General features: G+C 41.7%; 1 protein-coding gene across 1 annotated transcript in view; it reads left to right on the top strand.

Moving 5' to 3' along the window:
• Positions 1-16,772, top strand: part of Itpr2 (inositol 1,4,5-trisphosphate receptor, type 2) — a gene marked incomplete in the record, with an annotated part of 429,938 nt that overhangs the window by 388,095 nt on the left and 25,071 nt on the right.

Below are 16,772 nucleotides of genomic sequence, written 5' to 3'. Positions count from 1 at the left end.
AGGATCCACCTTGCTGCAAGGCCTTAGGTATAGTATTTAGCATCCTGCGCCAAAGGGCCAGCAGACAGAAGCTAACGAAAGGGCTCTCTTTCCTTCTGAGAGCTTATTGGCTACTCAGGGAGCACAGACACAACAGCAGAAGCAACCAAAAACATGTTTGCAGGGTGACGTATGGATAATACAGGTTAATACAGGCAGTGATAATTTATTCTGGTCGGTATTGATGTGTTCCAAGAGAGCTCCATATAAATTGAATTTTTCATGCTGTTCCTAATTTTTATGTGACTGTAAATTGTTTTCTCTGTAATCTTTATTTGACAGTGAGCAGAACTTGACCTTATTTCTCTTTTTCCCCCCTTTCCCTTTTTGCCTTCTTACTCTTCTAAATCATAGTGGGTGGGTGGGGACAGTTATTTTCAAGATAATCTTAAGGGTATGCATTCATACTTAGTGTTCACACATTCTTGATGTCATTTGTAAGAAACATTTCATTTCTGCTTGTGGGGAACATGGGGGGACCAGGTCACATGTAGAATGTGACCTCACATTGCTATATTTTATTGAGTAAATTTAATTGATATATATTTATTTGGCTTCTATTGTCTTTTGGTCTGAAAAGTTCAAGGAATACAGCAAAGATGCTGATGCAGTCTCCATCTACCAGGGAACTTAGTGCTTCACAGTAGAGGAAAGGGAATTTTAGAAAGAAGCAAAGGTAGACTATACCAAGTTTCTCCAAGAGTTGGACAAAGGGAAATCTGTGAAGGTTTAAAGATGTACAATGGCATTCAACTGGGAGGGGAATTAATGGAAGGGGAGTTGCTGGAGACTACACCGACAGAGGAGGGTTTGTGCAAATGGGGTTTGTCTGCTGCGTAAGAGTGAGAGTTCTACATGAAGAAGGAGCATAAACAAAGGCATAGAAGCAGGATACTCAAACACTTGGGGGGTCGTTACTTGCTCAGTTTCAGTGGGACTTAGTCTACTTCTAAGGCAGATTTGAGTGATAGGGAGGAAAAGTAGATCATACTTTAGAGCAGTAAGTACAAGCATGTGGGAGCTATTTCATTAGCAATGGGAAGCCAGTGAAGGTTATAGGTAAGGGAATAGTGTGATCTAGAACAACAGTCAGGTACTGATGTGTAAGCTGATTCAGAAGGGAAAAGATGACATCAGAGAGGATATGCAGCAGTGTCTGAGATTAGAGAGGGGAGGGGCACGTGGAGGAGCTGGGGAGATGTAAGGGTGCAAAATGTGCCGCAGACGCCTGCGCCTGTGACCCTGGCTGCTGGGAGGAGGGTGGTGCGTCAGTGTCAGAAGGGTTGTTTCTTAGGCAGAGAAACTGGCCCATGAAGATGACTTGCTGACTCTGAAGTGAGACTAGAGACCTAGAAGCAAAGTGTGTTATATGCAGCTATGAAAGTATCCCAGTGAAACCCAGTGATCTGAACCATCAGTAGGCCCTAAGTAAAAAAAGAATTATGGTGCCGAAGGAACACCGGAGTAGCAACAACATGAGTCTTGGAGGTAGAAAAATGGAACCTGGGTTCTCCCATTTGTTTCTCTTGGTGGTCTTGGATATAAAGTGAGTCCAGAAACCTGCACAAGCTTCTGTATCCTCGTCCAAAGTGGAGAAACTGCTGTATCTCTCACAGGAAAGTTGTGAGCTCAGTGTCGTGTCAAAACTGCCTGAGAATGTAAGGACGTAGTAAGTGACAGCCGTCACTATGACTCTGCACGGAACAACAGTTGAAGCCACCAGACTGGTCTGGAACGGTGAGAGTGGTCTAAGGTGGTGAGAGAAGGAAGACCAGTATAAAGCGAGAAGGGAAAAGCCAAGACAGAACTTGGGGATCCCTCATGTAGGAGAAGAGGAAAGACAAATGAAAGAGGCAGAAAAGAGTGCAATAAAGAAGGAAGAAGAAAAACCAGGGAGTGGAGTTTGTCCAAAACCAAAGGATGAACATTTCAGTGTCAGAGTTCAGCGTGATCCGTTGCTGCAAAGAAGCCAGACAGAAGTGACAAGTCAAAGCCTTTCTGTAATACAGAAGTTGCCAAGTGACTCTTTCCCATAAGAGAAGACCGCTGTTAAATGTTGACACATCTTCAACGTTCACATTGAAAGCAGCATTTTGCCAGGCACTTGTGACTGAATTTTTAGGTGCCCAAGTACTTATCCATGTTTCTGCCCATCCTCCTCTGTCAGAGCTCTCTCCAAGCTGCCACAGGAGGGTTGAGAGCCCACCAGCTTATTCCAACCCCAGAGTTCTCCTCTGCCCAACGCATACCCACAGGAAGACACTCTGGTCCTGAATATTAATGGGTAGGAAGAAGAAGAGTGGTGTGAGTTTAGGCCTGATGCAGACAGAAATTGTTCACATGGAGAGTTGCTCATTTTCTGAAGCAAGCCTTTTGGAAATCTTCTAAAATTCTGTAGCTGACAAATCCAATTCAGAAACTGTTACTCCAAGCTCTGTGGATATTATGGTTTTGGAATCCTGATCCTCCTGGAGAGGGAACATTTTAGAGCACGTAGAAAGTTGAAGCATGTTGTCAATTTAATTTAATGAGTGATTTTTTCCCCCCTCCACTCAAGAGGTAGCTGCTCTTAACAGTTCAGTAGGAAACCTTTCCCTCCTATTTTTGCTCCTTACAAATATGTTCATTTACCAAACTGATTTAGGTGTTTAAGGCTTTGAGGGAAGTTTAAAACATTTCATAATTGACACAGCTTTTATCTGCAAGGATTTATGCAAAAGGAAAGGAGAATTCATGTGAATTCTGCTTCAGTATTTAAGTAACTCTGATTTGTATCATGAGGCCCTCGGAAAATGCCTCCTACTTTTTTGGTGAAAAAGCAAAAATGTAGCAAGTTTGGGGAGTGTTTCCTTCTCTCTATATGTTCTCGTTTCCAATGGTTCAACTTTATACTTCTTTAACATGTCCCTGAGTAACACTTATGCCAATATCTATTAAACACACTTTGTGTTCAAGTAAGATGTTGCTTCTAGGATAAGAATTTTAGGAAACATATTGTGCCATTGTTTCCATCCAGGAATAGAATCAAGAGCCTAAAATATTAATTAAAATTTACCCCTTCTCTCTAACTGTAAACCAAGCTGTTGAACAGCTAGAATGTGAATATTTGAATTAACACAAAACAGCTTCTGGGCTATTGTTAGGATAGGTGGAAATGGATTAAAGTATTTCAGGAATGCATTTTCTTCAGGCAAGCAAATCCTCCTTTTTGTTAAGAGAATTGGTGTTTCTGGCGCTGGTATGCATTGGAAAGAGAAAATAACAAGGCAAAGGAGGGACCGCTGCAAAGTCAAGTCAGGAAAGGGAATCTAGTAAACTTGAGGAAAGAGTATACACAAGGAGACATCCCCCAGCCTTTCCTAGTAAAGGCCTTTGAGTATCGCTGAGCCCCTGTGCTTCTCTTGTTACCCAGAAGATGATGATTGAAGAGGAACAGACAAAATAGAGCTCATTAGAAAAAATGCCCAAGGCTTTTAGCTGTTTTTCTAACATTTGGGGGACATTTTCAGGTTTTCAGCATTCATTTCAGCTGAGAGATGTTAGGGATCTTTGGGGGATATTTACTACTTAATTTCACAAGGGATCCAAACCAGAGCTGCATGTAAAAGCAGGTACCATGTCGCTGCCTCCTAATGTCCTAGTGCCGCTGGGTTGTGCCTGAGACCCTGGCTGTCTCCGCCTCCATCACAACCATTGGACTTCATGGACGTCTCCTCCTGCTAGCTAGTGCATTGCACTCTGAAGCTCTTCTACCTATTCAACTCAACTCAAGACTGCTTCCTAACATCAGGACAGTGTCAACTAAAAATTTAATTCAGTTTTGTTAACATAGTAGTCTGTTTTTTGATGCTGGATTTCATACCCAGGGTCTTGCCTATGCTAAGCAAATAGTCTACCATGTAACTACAGTCCCAGCTCTAGTTGTCTTTCTTAACACCAAAATGACTGTAAGTTTCTTCATGGTCATAACCTGGTGTAGAGTAGCTCTGTGTTCTGGACAGTGCCAGGGCAGGCAATAACTTAATATATATTAAAAAACAATTCAGTGAACACTGAGTATATGATAACAACTGTGCTGAAAGTTTGATGTATGGGGATAAATTAAACAGATAGTCTCTTCCCCTAGGACACTCCAAACATTTATTGAATGAATAAATACAAAAACAAGTGAATTAAATAAATGGTTTCTTTTTAGCCCTCTGGTTGTTGGACATAATTTACACAAAGATACATCAAAAATAGCTGCAAGAGAGTGGAACATGGGATTCTTATTAGTCAAATGCTACCTTTCTTTAAAATCAGGAGATAAAGAGGTCGCAGGAAGGGTTATGACACCTGAACCATGTATAAGGAAGGCAATATTTGAAACTGAGTGGCTGAATTGAGAGATGGGGTACTTTCACCCCTCTGTGGTCTTCCTTCTAGCATTTTCTGCAGCCCTGCACATCCTGACCCACACAAATTCTCAGGAGTGTGACGCAAGCTACTCTAAGTGGAGGGAAAGATACGTGGGCCGGTGGGTTTTTCAAATCAACTCCCCCTTAAGAAATAATCCTGCCCCGCCCTAATCCTTTTTATGAAATAAAAAAGAAACCTAGTCACTCATTACTTTAGCCACATAGGGAAGGAAAAGAACTAACAATTTCCCAGATGTTGTGTTCTGAAACTAGACCTCAAAATCAGTCTTGTTTAGTTAGACCATATTTTTGAGCTGTAACTACCGGTCGTGGGGAGATGTTTGGCCTCCACATGGAAGACATCAGATCATCTAAGGTTTACATGCACCCTGCTGCTTCAGCGCCATTCACCAGCTTAATTTCTGCATTATTGTTATGTGTCATAATTACAAAATTATATGTTCTGATTCTATTATTTCTAATTTACACTAATTGTGTAATTGGATCTAATGAAGCCAATTTTGTAACTGCTTCATTTTTTACTAAAACCGATTTAAAGACTTGAGAACTTAATAAGACACTTTTTAAAATGTTTACAAGTCAAGGCTTGCAAGCCAAGGGGGTCTCTGCAGCTCAGGGTGCACAATTAAGAGAAGTCAGTGTAAACATTCACAAAGCCACCACCTTCGTGTCCCACATTTTAATTGCAGACATGTGTCTTCCATTGAAGAGGGATCTGTTTCAGTTCCCCAGATCTGGATGTCATTGTCATTATGGGAGCGACACTAAATTATTCCCATTTTCCCTTGAATATTCATATGTAGGGTCCGTAAGTCACCGGTCTGTGCGTACATGTTCACACCTTTCTGATTCTCTCTCTTGTTTGTAAAAGAGAGACCAGAATGTTAAGTTTTGGTGCGGCGGCACATAGACGCTTCATTTGGAAAATTAGACTCCATGGTTTAGGTTGTTAGACCTCAGTGCTAGAAGTGAGGGTGAAAGGATTTGGGAGCAAATAGTGTTGGAATGATTTTCATGGGTGCTTCCAGATGAGATAGAAGATAAAGGTGAGGCAGGTAGGTGTGACACTGACGCCGAACAGTCAGTTCTAGGTTACTTCCTGATTTCATCAAAAACAGGATCTGCTGGTGTCTAGGTAATTGTCTATAGATGGACATAAATGGTTTAAGATGCCAGAAAGTGGCTTTTGTTAGTCATTTTCCTCAGTGTAAAGGAGGAAACTGGTCATTAGAATATGGGGCTTGATTTCGTAGAATTTCCATTTACAAGATTGTTGATTCTGCTAATCCTTTGGGTTTGTCTTGGTTACTTTTTCTCGTTGCTGGGACAAAATACCTGACGCCCAAAATTAAGGAAGGAAAGGTTTATTTTGCTTACAGTTTGTGGAGGTTTCAGTCCATACTTGGTAGGTTACAAGGCAGAGTGGCACATGGCAGAGGGCTATAGCTCATGGCGGCAGCACACAGCAAAAGCAACAAACACAAAAAGGGAGGAATGGCCACAAGCAGCCTCTTCCTCTCCCTTACATATGCAAACTATCCACCCCAGGGTGGGTGTAGCTCTCACACCCATAATCACTCAAACTCTAAAAGCCTGCCCCATGGCTGCATGAGGCTTTGGGGGACACACAGACACAAACCATAACAAGATTCCTCCATTTTCCCACTGATACAATACTTACAATGGGTCAGTCAGAACTCAGAATAGAAACAGCTACATTAAGGTAGAGGACCCTAGAAACTGCCAGCTGTCCCAGGCATTATCCCTTCTTTTACAGGATGGGAACCTGGGAAAATGTGCACAGACAAAGACCCAAGGAAATAGGGGGAGGGGACATTCGTGGGGCTTGCCACAGAGGCTAATTTGACAAGAAATTCTGCAATATTTTAGCAACTAATAATAACCATGTGTTTGCGTATCAACTAAAAATCAGTCCTGGATGTAACCGTGCTTTCCTTGAGGAGTTGCTGTAAGGGTTGAATGAAATCACGCACACCAGCAACACTGGCGCTGATGTAAGGGATGAGATGCATCCTGCCTGGGAACTGGGTGCTGTGCTGCTGAGTGTCTGATCTCTCTCAAAGGGTTCTAACAATTCCAGAAGGCAGATCCTGTTATTATTATCCACAGTCCACACGTGAGGAAACCAAGGCTTGGAGAGGTTGGGTAACTTGCGCAAAGTGGCAGAGCTGGTACCAAGGGGTGTTCTGTCCATCCTACGCCAGGCACATGCAGGTGGTAATAAAAGTCTGTAAGTGTTAGATCCTATGCAGTGCAGCAAGCAAGAGGCCATGGCTCCTCAGAGAGCAGGCAAGGCCAGCTGTACCCAGCACTCTTGACAACACATCATCCTTTAAAAGGAGAGATCTATAAAAATTCAGTCCACGGGGCAAGGAGTAGACCTGGCCAGGGGACAGGAAGTCAGATGACAGCCTTGCAATGGCAGGAAGGCCTGAGAGGAATTCAAATAGGAAGAAAAAGACTCTTTCAGAATTGGGTGGCCACTGAATATATGCTACAAGATTAGAAGTATTGCAAATATAGTTATGACTGCAGACAAGAAAGAAAGAAGCTGTAAGATATTTGCATTTCATTTAACCAGCGTTTACTGGGGAACAATATGCGCCAGGTACTGGTAAAAGCAAGAGTAAAACATCATCCCTGGCCTTGCACAACCACAATTGAATGGGAAAGACATACACACCAGACAGCACAGTGCAGGTCAGGACTCCAGTGAGTGCTAGAATAATGTGCACTCATTCAGCCACCAGGGACGTCTTAAAACATTCAGACAAGTGCACATGCTGAAGAGCCTTCCATGGTACTTAGGATGAAGCTGAAACTTTAACAAGGATCTCTGTGCAACCCACCTCCCGTCTACCTCATTCTATCCCACCTCCGTTAGCTGACTAATCCAGCCACCTTGGCCTTTTTCTTTTCTTTCCCTGGTCAGCATCTTTGCACATGTGTACCTTCTGCTGGTCACCATTGTCCCCAGCTTGTTCCATGTGTCAGCTTTCCCTGACTTCCATCCTATCACTCTGTAGTACTTTTAACATGTAGATTAAAACCTTATATTGTAGTTTCTATATTTATGAATGCCTTTCTTTTTCATAGTTATAACATATACTCTACTAGGTTATTTAAAGGGCTGCTTTATCTGTGATGTATTCCCAGCATCCGAGTTAATTCCCAGTACATGGTAAATACTAAACACATATTTGTTAAACAAAATATATAAGACAGAGAGCCACTGGGGCACAGAAGAAAGGACAGTTATTTCTGGCTGAAGGCATTGGGGACAGTTTCACAGAGAAGATTATGAAAAGATGGACTTTAAAATGAGGAGGATTACTGAACCCATGGTGATGCACACCTGCAATCCCAGTACTCTGGGAGGCTGAGGCGGATGGACCACAAATTCAAACTCAGTCTGGCCAACTTAGCAACTTAGCGAAACTGTGTCTCAAAACTGAAAAAAAAAAAAAGTTTAATGGGCTGGGGATATAACAATGCAAATGCTCTGAGTTCAATTCCGAATACTAAAAAAGAAAAAAAAAGCGTAGGATTTTGACAGAAGGGATAAAAGGGACTATGATCCTGGCAGAATGTATATTTTAAAGGGAAAGTGTGAGAAAAAGAAAGAAACTAATTAATTACATGATATATACCAGCAGCTTTTCATGTAATCCTACTTATTTGTAATCACTGTATGTAAACTGAAGCTCAGAGAAATGTGTTACTCATCCAAAGTGCTCGGTAGTAAAGAATTGAACCAACGTGTAAACCCACATTTTTCTAGGGCAAAGTCTATGATTTTAGCTGTAGGTGTGTCGTCTCCTGGTCAGACTAAAGTCAACCATATATAACTCAGTACTGGAGAAGAGGTTTTGGGTGGGGATCAAAAGCTGAGAAGTCCTTGGGCAGGAGAAAAAACTATCTCTACAGTTCTCAGGAATGAAAGTTCCTAGTGTCTAAGCTGCAGCAGTGAAGATATGATCTAAAATGCCTTGAAAATGTGGACCCTGAATTATTTCCCATTTTTAAAAGGTATGTTTGTTCAACCAACTGAGGTTGCGTGCTTCCTTGTTGTTGGCGCTGGGCTGGCTGAGGGACTGAAAGCAGAGGCAGGTATTCTAATTTCCCTGTGGAAGCTTTGGTGACGTAATGGAGTCAGGACTCAATGTGAAGGAGCTGCACCACCCAGAGCAGTGAGTGGTACCACAGAGGGCCTGGGAGTCAGGCTGCCTGCGGGTCACACCTCAGTGCTTGAGCTAATGATGCTGAAAAAGAAAGATATGTCTGGACAAAGCAGGAAGAGAGAGAGACCAGATCTCAAGTGGTAGTTAGGAGCCAGAGCACAAAAAGCCTGGTGTGCTTGGAAGCTTTTACTTTATCCTGAAAGCTAAAGAAAGCCCTTCAGAGAGGGTAAACCAAAAAGATAGAGTCAGAGTTGCATGTTAGGAAGTTTGCTCCATGGCAGGATAAGAAATGATTCCAAGGGGGCCATCCTAAAGTAAAAAAAAAAAAAAAAGAAAGTGTTTTCGTTACCAAGCAACAAGAATGAGAGAAGATACTGAGGAAAGGCCACTGAAAATGGAAAAGGAATGATAGATATGAAAAAGTAAGGTAGAGTTTAATGAAGGCAAAGAGAAGGTCATTTCATTCACTGACGTTATCTAGTTGGGGGAGGGGAAGGGCTTAAACAGTGGAGAAAGGTAAGAGTTGCACCAGAGTTGAAGCTGTGTGATTGGCTAATTTACTCTTACAGTGTCCAGGAAGAAACTGAATGCATGAGTCCAGAGTTCAGATGGACAGTCCATTAGAAAAGTTCAACTACTACTGCAAAGATAAAGTTTTAGTCTCTTTTATCCATGGGAGCATTCACAGAGCATAGAACAGTACCTGATATATAGTAATGATTTGTTAAGTGATCATAATCATAAGTCACTGAAGTATACTGGACAGTTGAAATCACAGATTTAGAAAAGACCCTCCAGGGGAGATCATGTAGAGTGAATAAATCAGAGGAAACGTGCCCTTGGACCTAGAAGGGCACAGGGATAACTGTTAATTTAATAATAATGATGATAATAATGTTAGGCCTACCAGTCAGATTTAACTCATCAAAAAGTAGAACTGGAGAGAAAAAAAAAATGGTCATAGGTTCAATCTGAGAGAGGATTTTACCTTTTCATTAGCAAGTAAACCTAGAAGTGGTCAGTTTGGTCAGTTTGTGGCTATCTTCTGACCCAACATTGATTAATAACTTTGTATATGAAATTATGCAAAACCAAATGTTTAGATCAAAATAACCTGGATTTGTTCAATACATAGAAGCCATTTGAAATAATGATCCACCCTAACTCATTTATTTTAAGCTTGTAAAGGGATGTTCACATCTCTGATTCTCATAACCTTAATAAAAAGATTCCTTCCTGCTGTGCTGAAGAAAATTCTTGTTTCCCAGTTCTAGTCATTACTGTAAGATCTTGTTGAATTCTCAGTTGGCTTTCTGGAATAATAATGTCCACATTGTTAGGACTGATACATTTTACTCAGAAACTCTGGCTTTCTTCCAGAGAGTAACAGATGCCATCAAAATGTAAATTGTGGGAATGAGAACTATATACCGTAAAGCCACGGGGCTCCTGTCTAATGGCTTTTGATAGACTAGCATAGCCCAGGCCACATTATGAGTAATTAGTTAAGATGACACTTAAACTGAAATATTACTCTTGTGTTAGGTAAGGTTATCAGGCAAGCTAATTCCCACAGGTTTTGGCACTCATATTATCTATAAAAAATCCTGAAAAGTAATTCCTGAATTTTGCAAAAGCAATTCTGCATTTGTATTTTTGAGATCAGTTACTTAATATCATGTTGGTATAGTCTGGTACATTTATGGGATTTAGAGACCAAGGTGTTTTGAAATAATAACATCTGAGGTAAGTTACCTCAGCCCCCTGCATCTGTTTCCTCATCTGTCAGTGGCAATGATACTGCTCTTTACTAGAATTCCTGTGTGGATTACACAAAGTCACATATATCCTCGTACTTGCCAAGGTGTCTCACTCATGCTTATTGCTCAACAAGTGTTTGGGCATTCCACCTCTACTGAAAATATTTAGCTAATAAAAATAACATGGCTAAGATAAAAATGCTCCTTTGCAGTTGTCAATCACCCTTAATCCATGAGGTGTTCAAGCACTCGACCAATTCTGCAGAGTGTAACAGTTGTTCAGTAAAAACTAGCTAGAAAGGAGAACAGAGATCAGAACAGGTAGGACCTGTCACACACTTCCTGTTTAGGATAGAAAGCAGATTCTTAAGGAGTCACCACATTTTGGACATAGTTCAATAGTGAGAATTATTACCGAGACAGAGGTTGGGCAGACGGAACTTAATATATTGTTTGAATCAAGCCCAAATTGGTTTATCATTTGTTCCTTTGTTATACTGGAAGTCAGGAGCTTGCTTAAATATATAGACTTGAATATATATATACATATGTATTTAATTTTATTAGTACATGTTTCTTTTCAATATTTGACTTACTGGAACCACTGAATCTATCTGCATCTTACCAGTGATTTTAGGACAGGTCTTATCACAAAGATGTGTGGTGTGATGTCATGTGGCATATCCCAGAGAGGACACAGGGACAAATGGTCTGTGAAAGGAGGTGATGGACACTGATATGAAGTCAGCACACAATTATCTAAGTACATAGCTTATCTAGCTTCATCTTCATACTGGAAGCAGCCTTTGCCTTCTTCTAGTCTAAATGGTGAGAACATCAAGGGATAGTTCATTTTCTAAAGAATACATTTTAGGATTCCTCAGTGAAGAGCTTGCAGCTTTTTACTATTATAAAGTCAACTTTTTTACTTCTAACTTTTGAAAAAAAAATCCAGGATAAAGCACACAGTTTTGATTTAGAAATCACATTCTGATTCTCTGAGTTTCCTCAGTAGAACTAGTGTTCTACCGTAATTGTTAACTCTGAAGAAAAGTTTCAAAGCATATATATCCTTTTGTGGGACTGTTGATGAGTGTTTCAAACACGTGGTATGTAAAAATAAAACTCCAGTTCACCAGAATCTGAGATTCAAAAATAGCCAAATTCAGAGGTAGTTTAATTGTGAAAGTAGCTATACCTTTTCAAAGAGATAATCAGCCAGAGTTTCCTTTTAGTGCTCTGGAGGTGCCACATTGTGATACAAAGGCCCCAGTCCTTCTCCCACCATGTGACTGTGAGAAGACACGAGCTCTCTGGACAGAGGTTCCTTGTCCAGAATGAGAATCTCTTCTGCCCTAGTTCTGAAATTCTTCTAACGCTAATACTTGAAATATTTTTTACATCAGATTTTGGGCATACTCATGTTTGTTTTCTATGACAGATTAGAAACAGTTGTAGCAGATTTTGGAGGGGTCAAAGAGGACTGTTTCCATTTTATTTTCTGGGAGGTCACATATGGTTTGATCCACCCCAGCTGGAATCTGGCCTTAAATCCTGGTGATCTGTAGTCCGCAGATTACACCTTGGTATCATGATTTTCTCAGTAGAACACAAGGAATCAGAACAGACCATGAATTTGCCTTAAGATCCAAAGCCAAACCTAAGAGAAAATTCACCTGTGTGCTTGGCAGGTGTGTGAGGGCTGGGAAGTCTTCAGTCTCAGGCTGCACAGGTGTGTAGCAGAGCTGGGAAAATTGCTGTTTCCTGTGCTGAGGGCCTAGAACTATGTGGAAATGTGAAATCCAGCTTAAGAAGTCATTTTGGAAGAAAAAGACATAGTGCCAGCAGATGTATAATAAGATATTCCATTTTATTGGGATGATAAAATTTATTCTTACTTTCAAGTATAGCGAGCACCTCATTTATTTTCTAATATATAACTCACTTGTGCCCAAGAACCAAAAATGAAAGAAGAATCCAGATTGTTGAGAGAAATTTAATGAAAGGACACCGTGTGTGAAACACAGTGTGACACAGTGTTTTAGCCGCAGACTAAGAGACACTGGGAGCCTTGGTCAGGCCATTTAGTCTCGCTGTGCCTCAGTTTCTTCATCTGTAAAATGGGGAAAGGTTCCTATGTATAGGGTTTTATGAAAATTAAATAAGTTAGTACTTCTATGTTATCTGACAAGATAGTAAATATTACACTAAATTCTGCAATTCATAGGAGTGTTTGAAGGACAGGGTACCATTTCTAGGCTCAAGAAATTCTTCCTTAATAACTTTCATAGGGTGCTTGCCATGGCTATATGAAAAGTTAGACATTCTAGGGAAGCACAGATAAAGGAGAATGATTCCGTGCCTTCAGGAACCTTGGGGCTGTGGGAGACCATAACACAGGGTCACGAAGTTTGGGTAACAACATCAGTTAGTGACACTTGATGACCACAGATGAAGAGCTGTTCTCCAGGCTGGGAAGAGGAGACACTGCATGTGAAGGAAATGAGCACTGAATACAGTTATCCCTGTATATCCAGAACCTGCTTTAGATACAAAAATCTGTAGATGTTCAAGTCCCTTATATAAATTCACATAGTATTTGCATGTAACCTGCAAATACCTTCCCATATGCTTTAAATCATCTCCAGATCACTTGTAACATTTCATACAGGAGAACTGCTTTGTAATTAGTCATACTGTCGTGTTTAAGGAGCTTAATGCCAAGAAAAGAAAGTCTGTACATGTTCATTCAGTAAAGCTGTTATTTTTCCAAATATTTTCAATCTGTGGTTGGTTGAATCCACCACACAGGCTGAACTGGAGATGCGAAAAGCTGACTCTCATTGGTACCCAGAGAGGGCCTAAGCTACCCGGATTAGGTTGGGGCTAAATGGTAGGAATTGTTCATGGTAAGAAGTTTTTGCTTGATCTTGCAAGTAAAGGAAAAACGTCTGTGATTTTTGTTCTGTTTTGTTTTGGGCAGTATTAGAGATTGAACCCAGAGCTTTCACCTGAGCTGTATCTCTGGTCTTTTCTTTACTTTTTTTCGGATTTTGAGAAAGGATCTCACAGAGTTGCCCAGGCAGGGCTCAAACTTACAGTCCTCCTGCCTCAGCCACCTGAAGTGCTGAGACTATAGGTGTATGCCAAAGCACCTAGCCATCGATGATTTTTCAGTACAGGTACTATATGATTTTTAGTGGAATTTTTAGGAGATGTCATAGACGCCTCCACAGTAGATTTGAAGGGGCGAAGGAATGGAGGAAGGAAAGCCAGTGGTCTTTGCACTGATGGACAATGTGATTAGAGGGCTCAGGCTGAGGGAAAATGGGCTGCCTGTGGTGGAAAGAAGATTTGACTCAGGGAGAGTGGGTTGTTATCCTAGCACCACCACCCATGAGCCAGGAGGGCTTGGTGGCCTTCCAACCCCCTGATGCCATAGCTGGTTTTATCACTGTGCCCATCCTTCCGGTCCTTATATGAGTTTCAGCTGTGACAACTTCGACTCCTGCTGTTCTCTTCATTAGGAACGCCTTCTTCAAAAATTAAAATCCCCCTGTCCTGGCTCAACCCATGCAAGGAAGAGAGCTCTATAAGAGCAGCCAGTCATACTTTCTCGAGAGCCCTTACTTGTGTCTGAAATTAGTTACCTGTGCATTGTTTAACTGTTTTATTACTTTGTTTTCCTTGGGAACTGGGTTCTTCCCCAACATTTGTGGGACCAGAAGGGTCTCGACAAATAGTTACTGAAAAAAAAAAAAAAAAAGAAAGAATTGCTTTGAGAGCCTTCAGGACCGGTTTTATGACTCCTTGATTATAAAGGAAAAGTAAATTGAGAGCTGTTTGCTGACTCTAGTTAGAAGAAAGGAAAAAAAAGACTGAAATTTTGAGTTGGAGTGACCTGAAGAATATTTGCACTGCCTGAATTCTTAATAGCTATCTCCTCCCCCTCCAACACTCAGGGAAATGGTGATTTTGTTTGCCAGTTCATTGCATATATACGGTGACACGGACCATTCCGAGAGTGATGATTCCACGGGCCTGAACATAAAAAACCGGGCTCAGAAGAGAAGACCAGAGGAGATTGGTCTTACATAAAACTCATGTTTTCTCATTGGTAGTAACATGGTCAATTTATTTATTTGGTGGAGCTATTTATATTTGAAATGCCACATGGGAAAATCCCACCACCACCATCACCACAATGCCAAGAGATTTTAGCCCAGTAAACTGATTTTAATGATGTGATATGTACAGGTCTCTGCTTACCTTTAGGACAGAGTGACACTGGGATTAAAACACTCCCTCCCCTTTAGGGCCTGACTGTGGATAAAGGTTTTTGCCAAGGTCCTCTCTGTGCAGTGACAGTGACCTGGGATGCTGTGTGACACGGACTGGTGCACTGCAGTACAAGTCTGATGCTAACCCCTCGGAGTTAGTACAGTCCCCACAATTGCAGACCATTACTCCCGAGGGGCCCTTGCTTCTTAGCCCTTTGAGGTCCCCAGATCACTCATACTTCAGGCTCATTGGCTGCAAATTTAGGGGCTCCTGTGATCCCTTTGGATTTGGTAATTCACTAGAATAGCACAGAACCCAAAGGAGCACTCCATTCACAGTTACAGATCGAATGTGAAGGATGCGGATGAGGAACCTGGGTAGGTTCTGAGCACAGGGCTTCTGTGCTCTCTCCCTGTGGAATCCGGGCCCGTTGCCCTGCTAGCACAGCAGTGTGTTTAACGACCAGGAAGCACCACTGAGCTTCTCTGTCCAGAGTTTTTAGTGGGTTTCATTACAGAAGCTGATTGGCTGAATCACGGGGCCACATAGGGGAACTCAGTCTCCAGGCCCCTTCCTTTCCCCAAAGCTCGACTGACTCAAAACCCAAACCTCTAATTGTGTAGTTGGTTTTCCTGGTGAGCATCCGCATCCTGAGACATCTATCTCTTCTCCTCACCTAAACTCAGATGTGATACAAAGCGCTCGGGTATAACAAAGATGCTCTTTTCTCTTGGGAAATTCTGAGCACTTCACAGTCTTCCTCCATGGGATCAGGGACAAAACCAGTCAAATTCTTTGCTGTACATCAGATATAGTCCCCTTTTTTTGCTCTTGCATTTGTTGCTTTTAAAAATGGTTTTAAATCTTAACTGGAAGCTAACACTCCTCATTTCTCTCTCTCTAATAGACAACATATCAAATATCTCTTATATAGTATTAATTGAGCAGTAATCCCAGAACTTCTAACGCACTAGTCCAGATCACCTTCGGCTTTCCTCTAGATGGAGGCAGGTACTACTAAGGTGGCCTTTTTGCTCCCAGGCTTGTCCTTCTACTGATCCTTCCCCAGAGAACAATGAGACAATTTTTAACACAAACCCGAATCTGTGCTCTCCTGCCTCAAACCTTGGCTGGCTTCCTCCTGTGCGCAGAATCAAATCTAAACATCTTGTCCAGACCCACAAGCCCTGCCACCCGCCGTCCTCTGCCCTCCCCCTGCGGAGGCTCCGGCTGCCTCGCTGCCGGGCTGTTCCCGCACTCTGCCCAGCTCCCTTCCGCTTGCTGGCCTTTGCATCTGTTCTCGCCGTCACAACATCCGAATGTTCTCTCACATCTTGCAAGCCTCTGCTGAAATGTCACCAGCTCAGAGAGCTTTTCTCTGGTCACCTTCTCAAAACACGTGCCTCCTCCCCACTAGCATTCTTTATCATCTTACCTTGCTTTTTTCCTTTCCCTGAAACATTTCTGACAGCTAACAGACAATTTTTTAAATCGTTCCTCTCCCACACTTGAACGTGATCTGCATTAGAACAGCAGCATCTCTTGGGTCACTGTTACACCACCAGGCCCTAGAGCAGCTCCAGCACATAGCAGTGCTTTGTAAATATTTGCTGATTGAATGCATGAACAAATGAGTAGACCAATAATATGCGATGAAATGCCATTAGCGACTTAGCTTAGCTTCCTGATAATGCAGGTGATAGCTACAACAAAACCATACAGTAGTCAGAAGCACAGGTATTAGAGTGGTTGACCTCATACAACAGTTTGGCTACTACTAGCTATGTGACTCTGGGTAATTTTCTTACTTTCTCATTGTTCTTACCTGTCATAAAAAAGGAAATATAAAAATGTATGTTTTAACACTTAAAACTGTATTCCAAGACCTCTACTAGTGAGGAATCTAATTTCTTCTAGAATCTATAACTCACCAGCCTACACAGAGTCAAATGCATCCTCTGATCAGAGGGAATCTAAGGATCCAAGATTAGCCTTGACATTACAGAATGGCATTAGTAAATAAAAGATTTAGAGAGATTGGCCAAGTTATTTAACCCCCTCTTGCTTCCTTT

The sequence above is a fragment of the Chinchilla lanigera genome, unplaced genomic scaffold (genome assembly GCF_000276665.1).
Source record: "Chinchilla lanigera isolate Chin_1 unplaced genomic scaffold, ChiLan1.0 scaffold00012, whole genome shotgun sequence".
NCBI classification, from domain to species: domain Eukaryota; kingdom Metazoa; phylum Chordata; class Mammalia; order Rodentia; family Chinchillidae; genus Chinchilla; species Chinchilla lanigera.
This window is presented reverse-complemented; position numbering and strand designations above follow the sequence as displayed.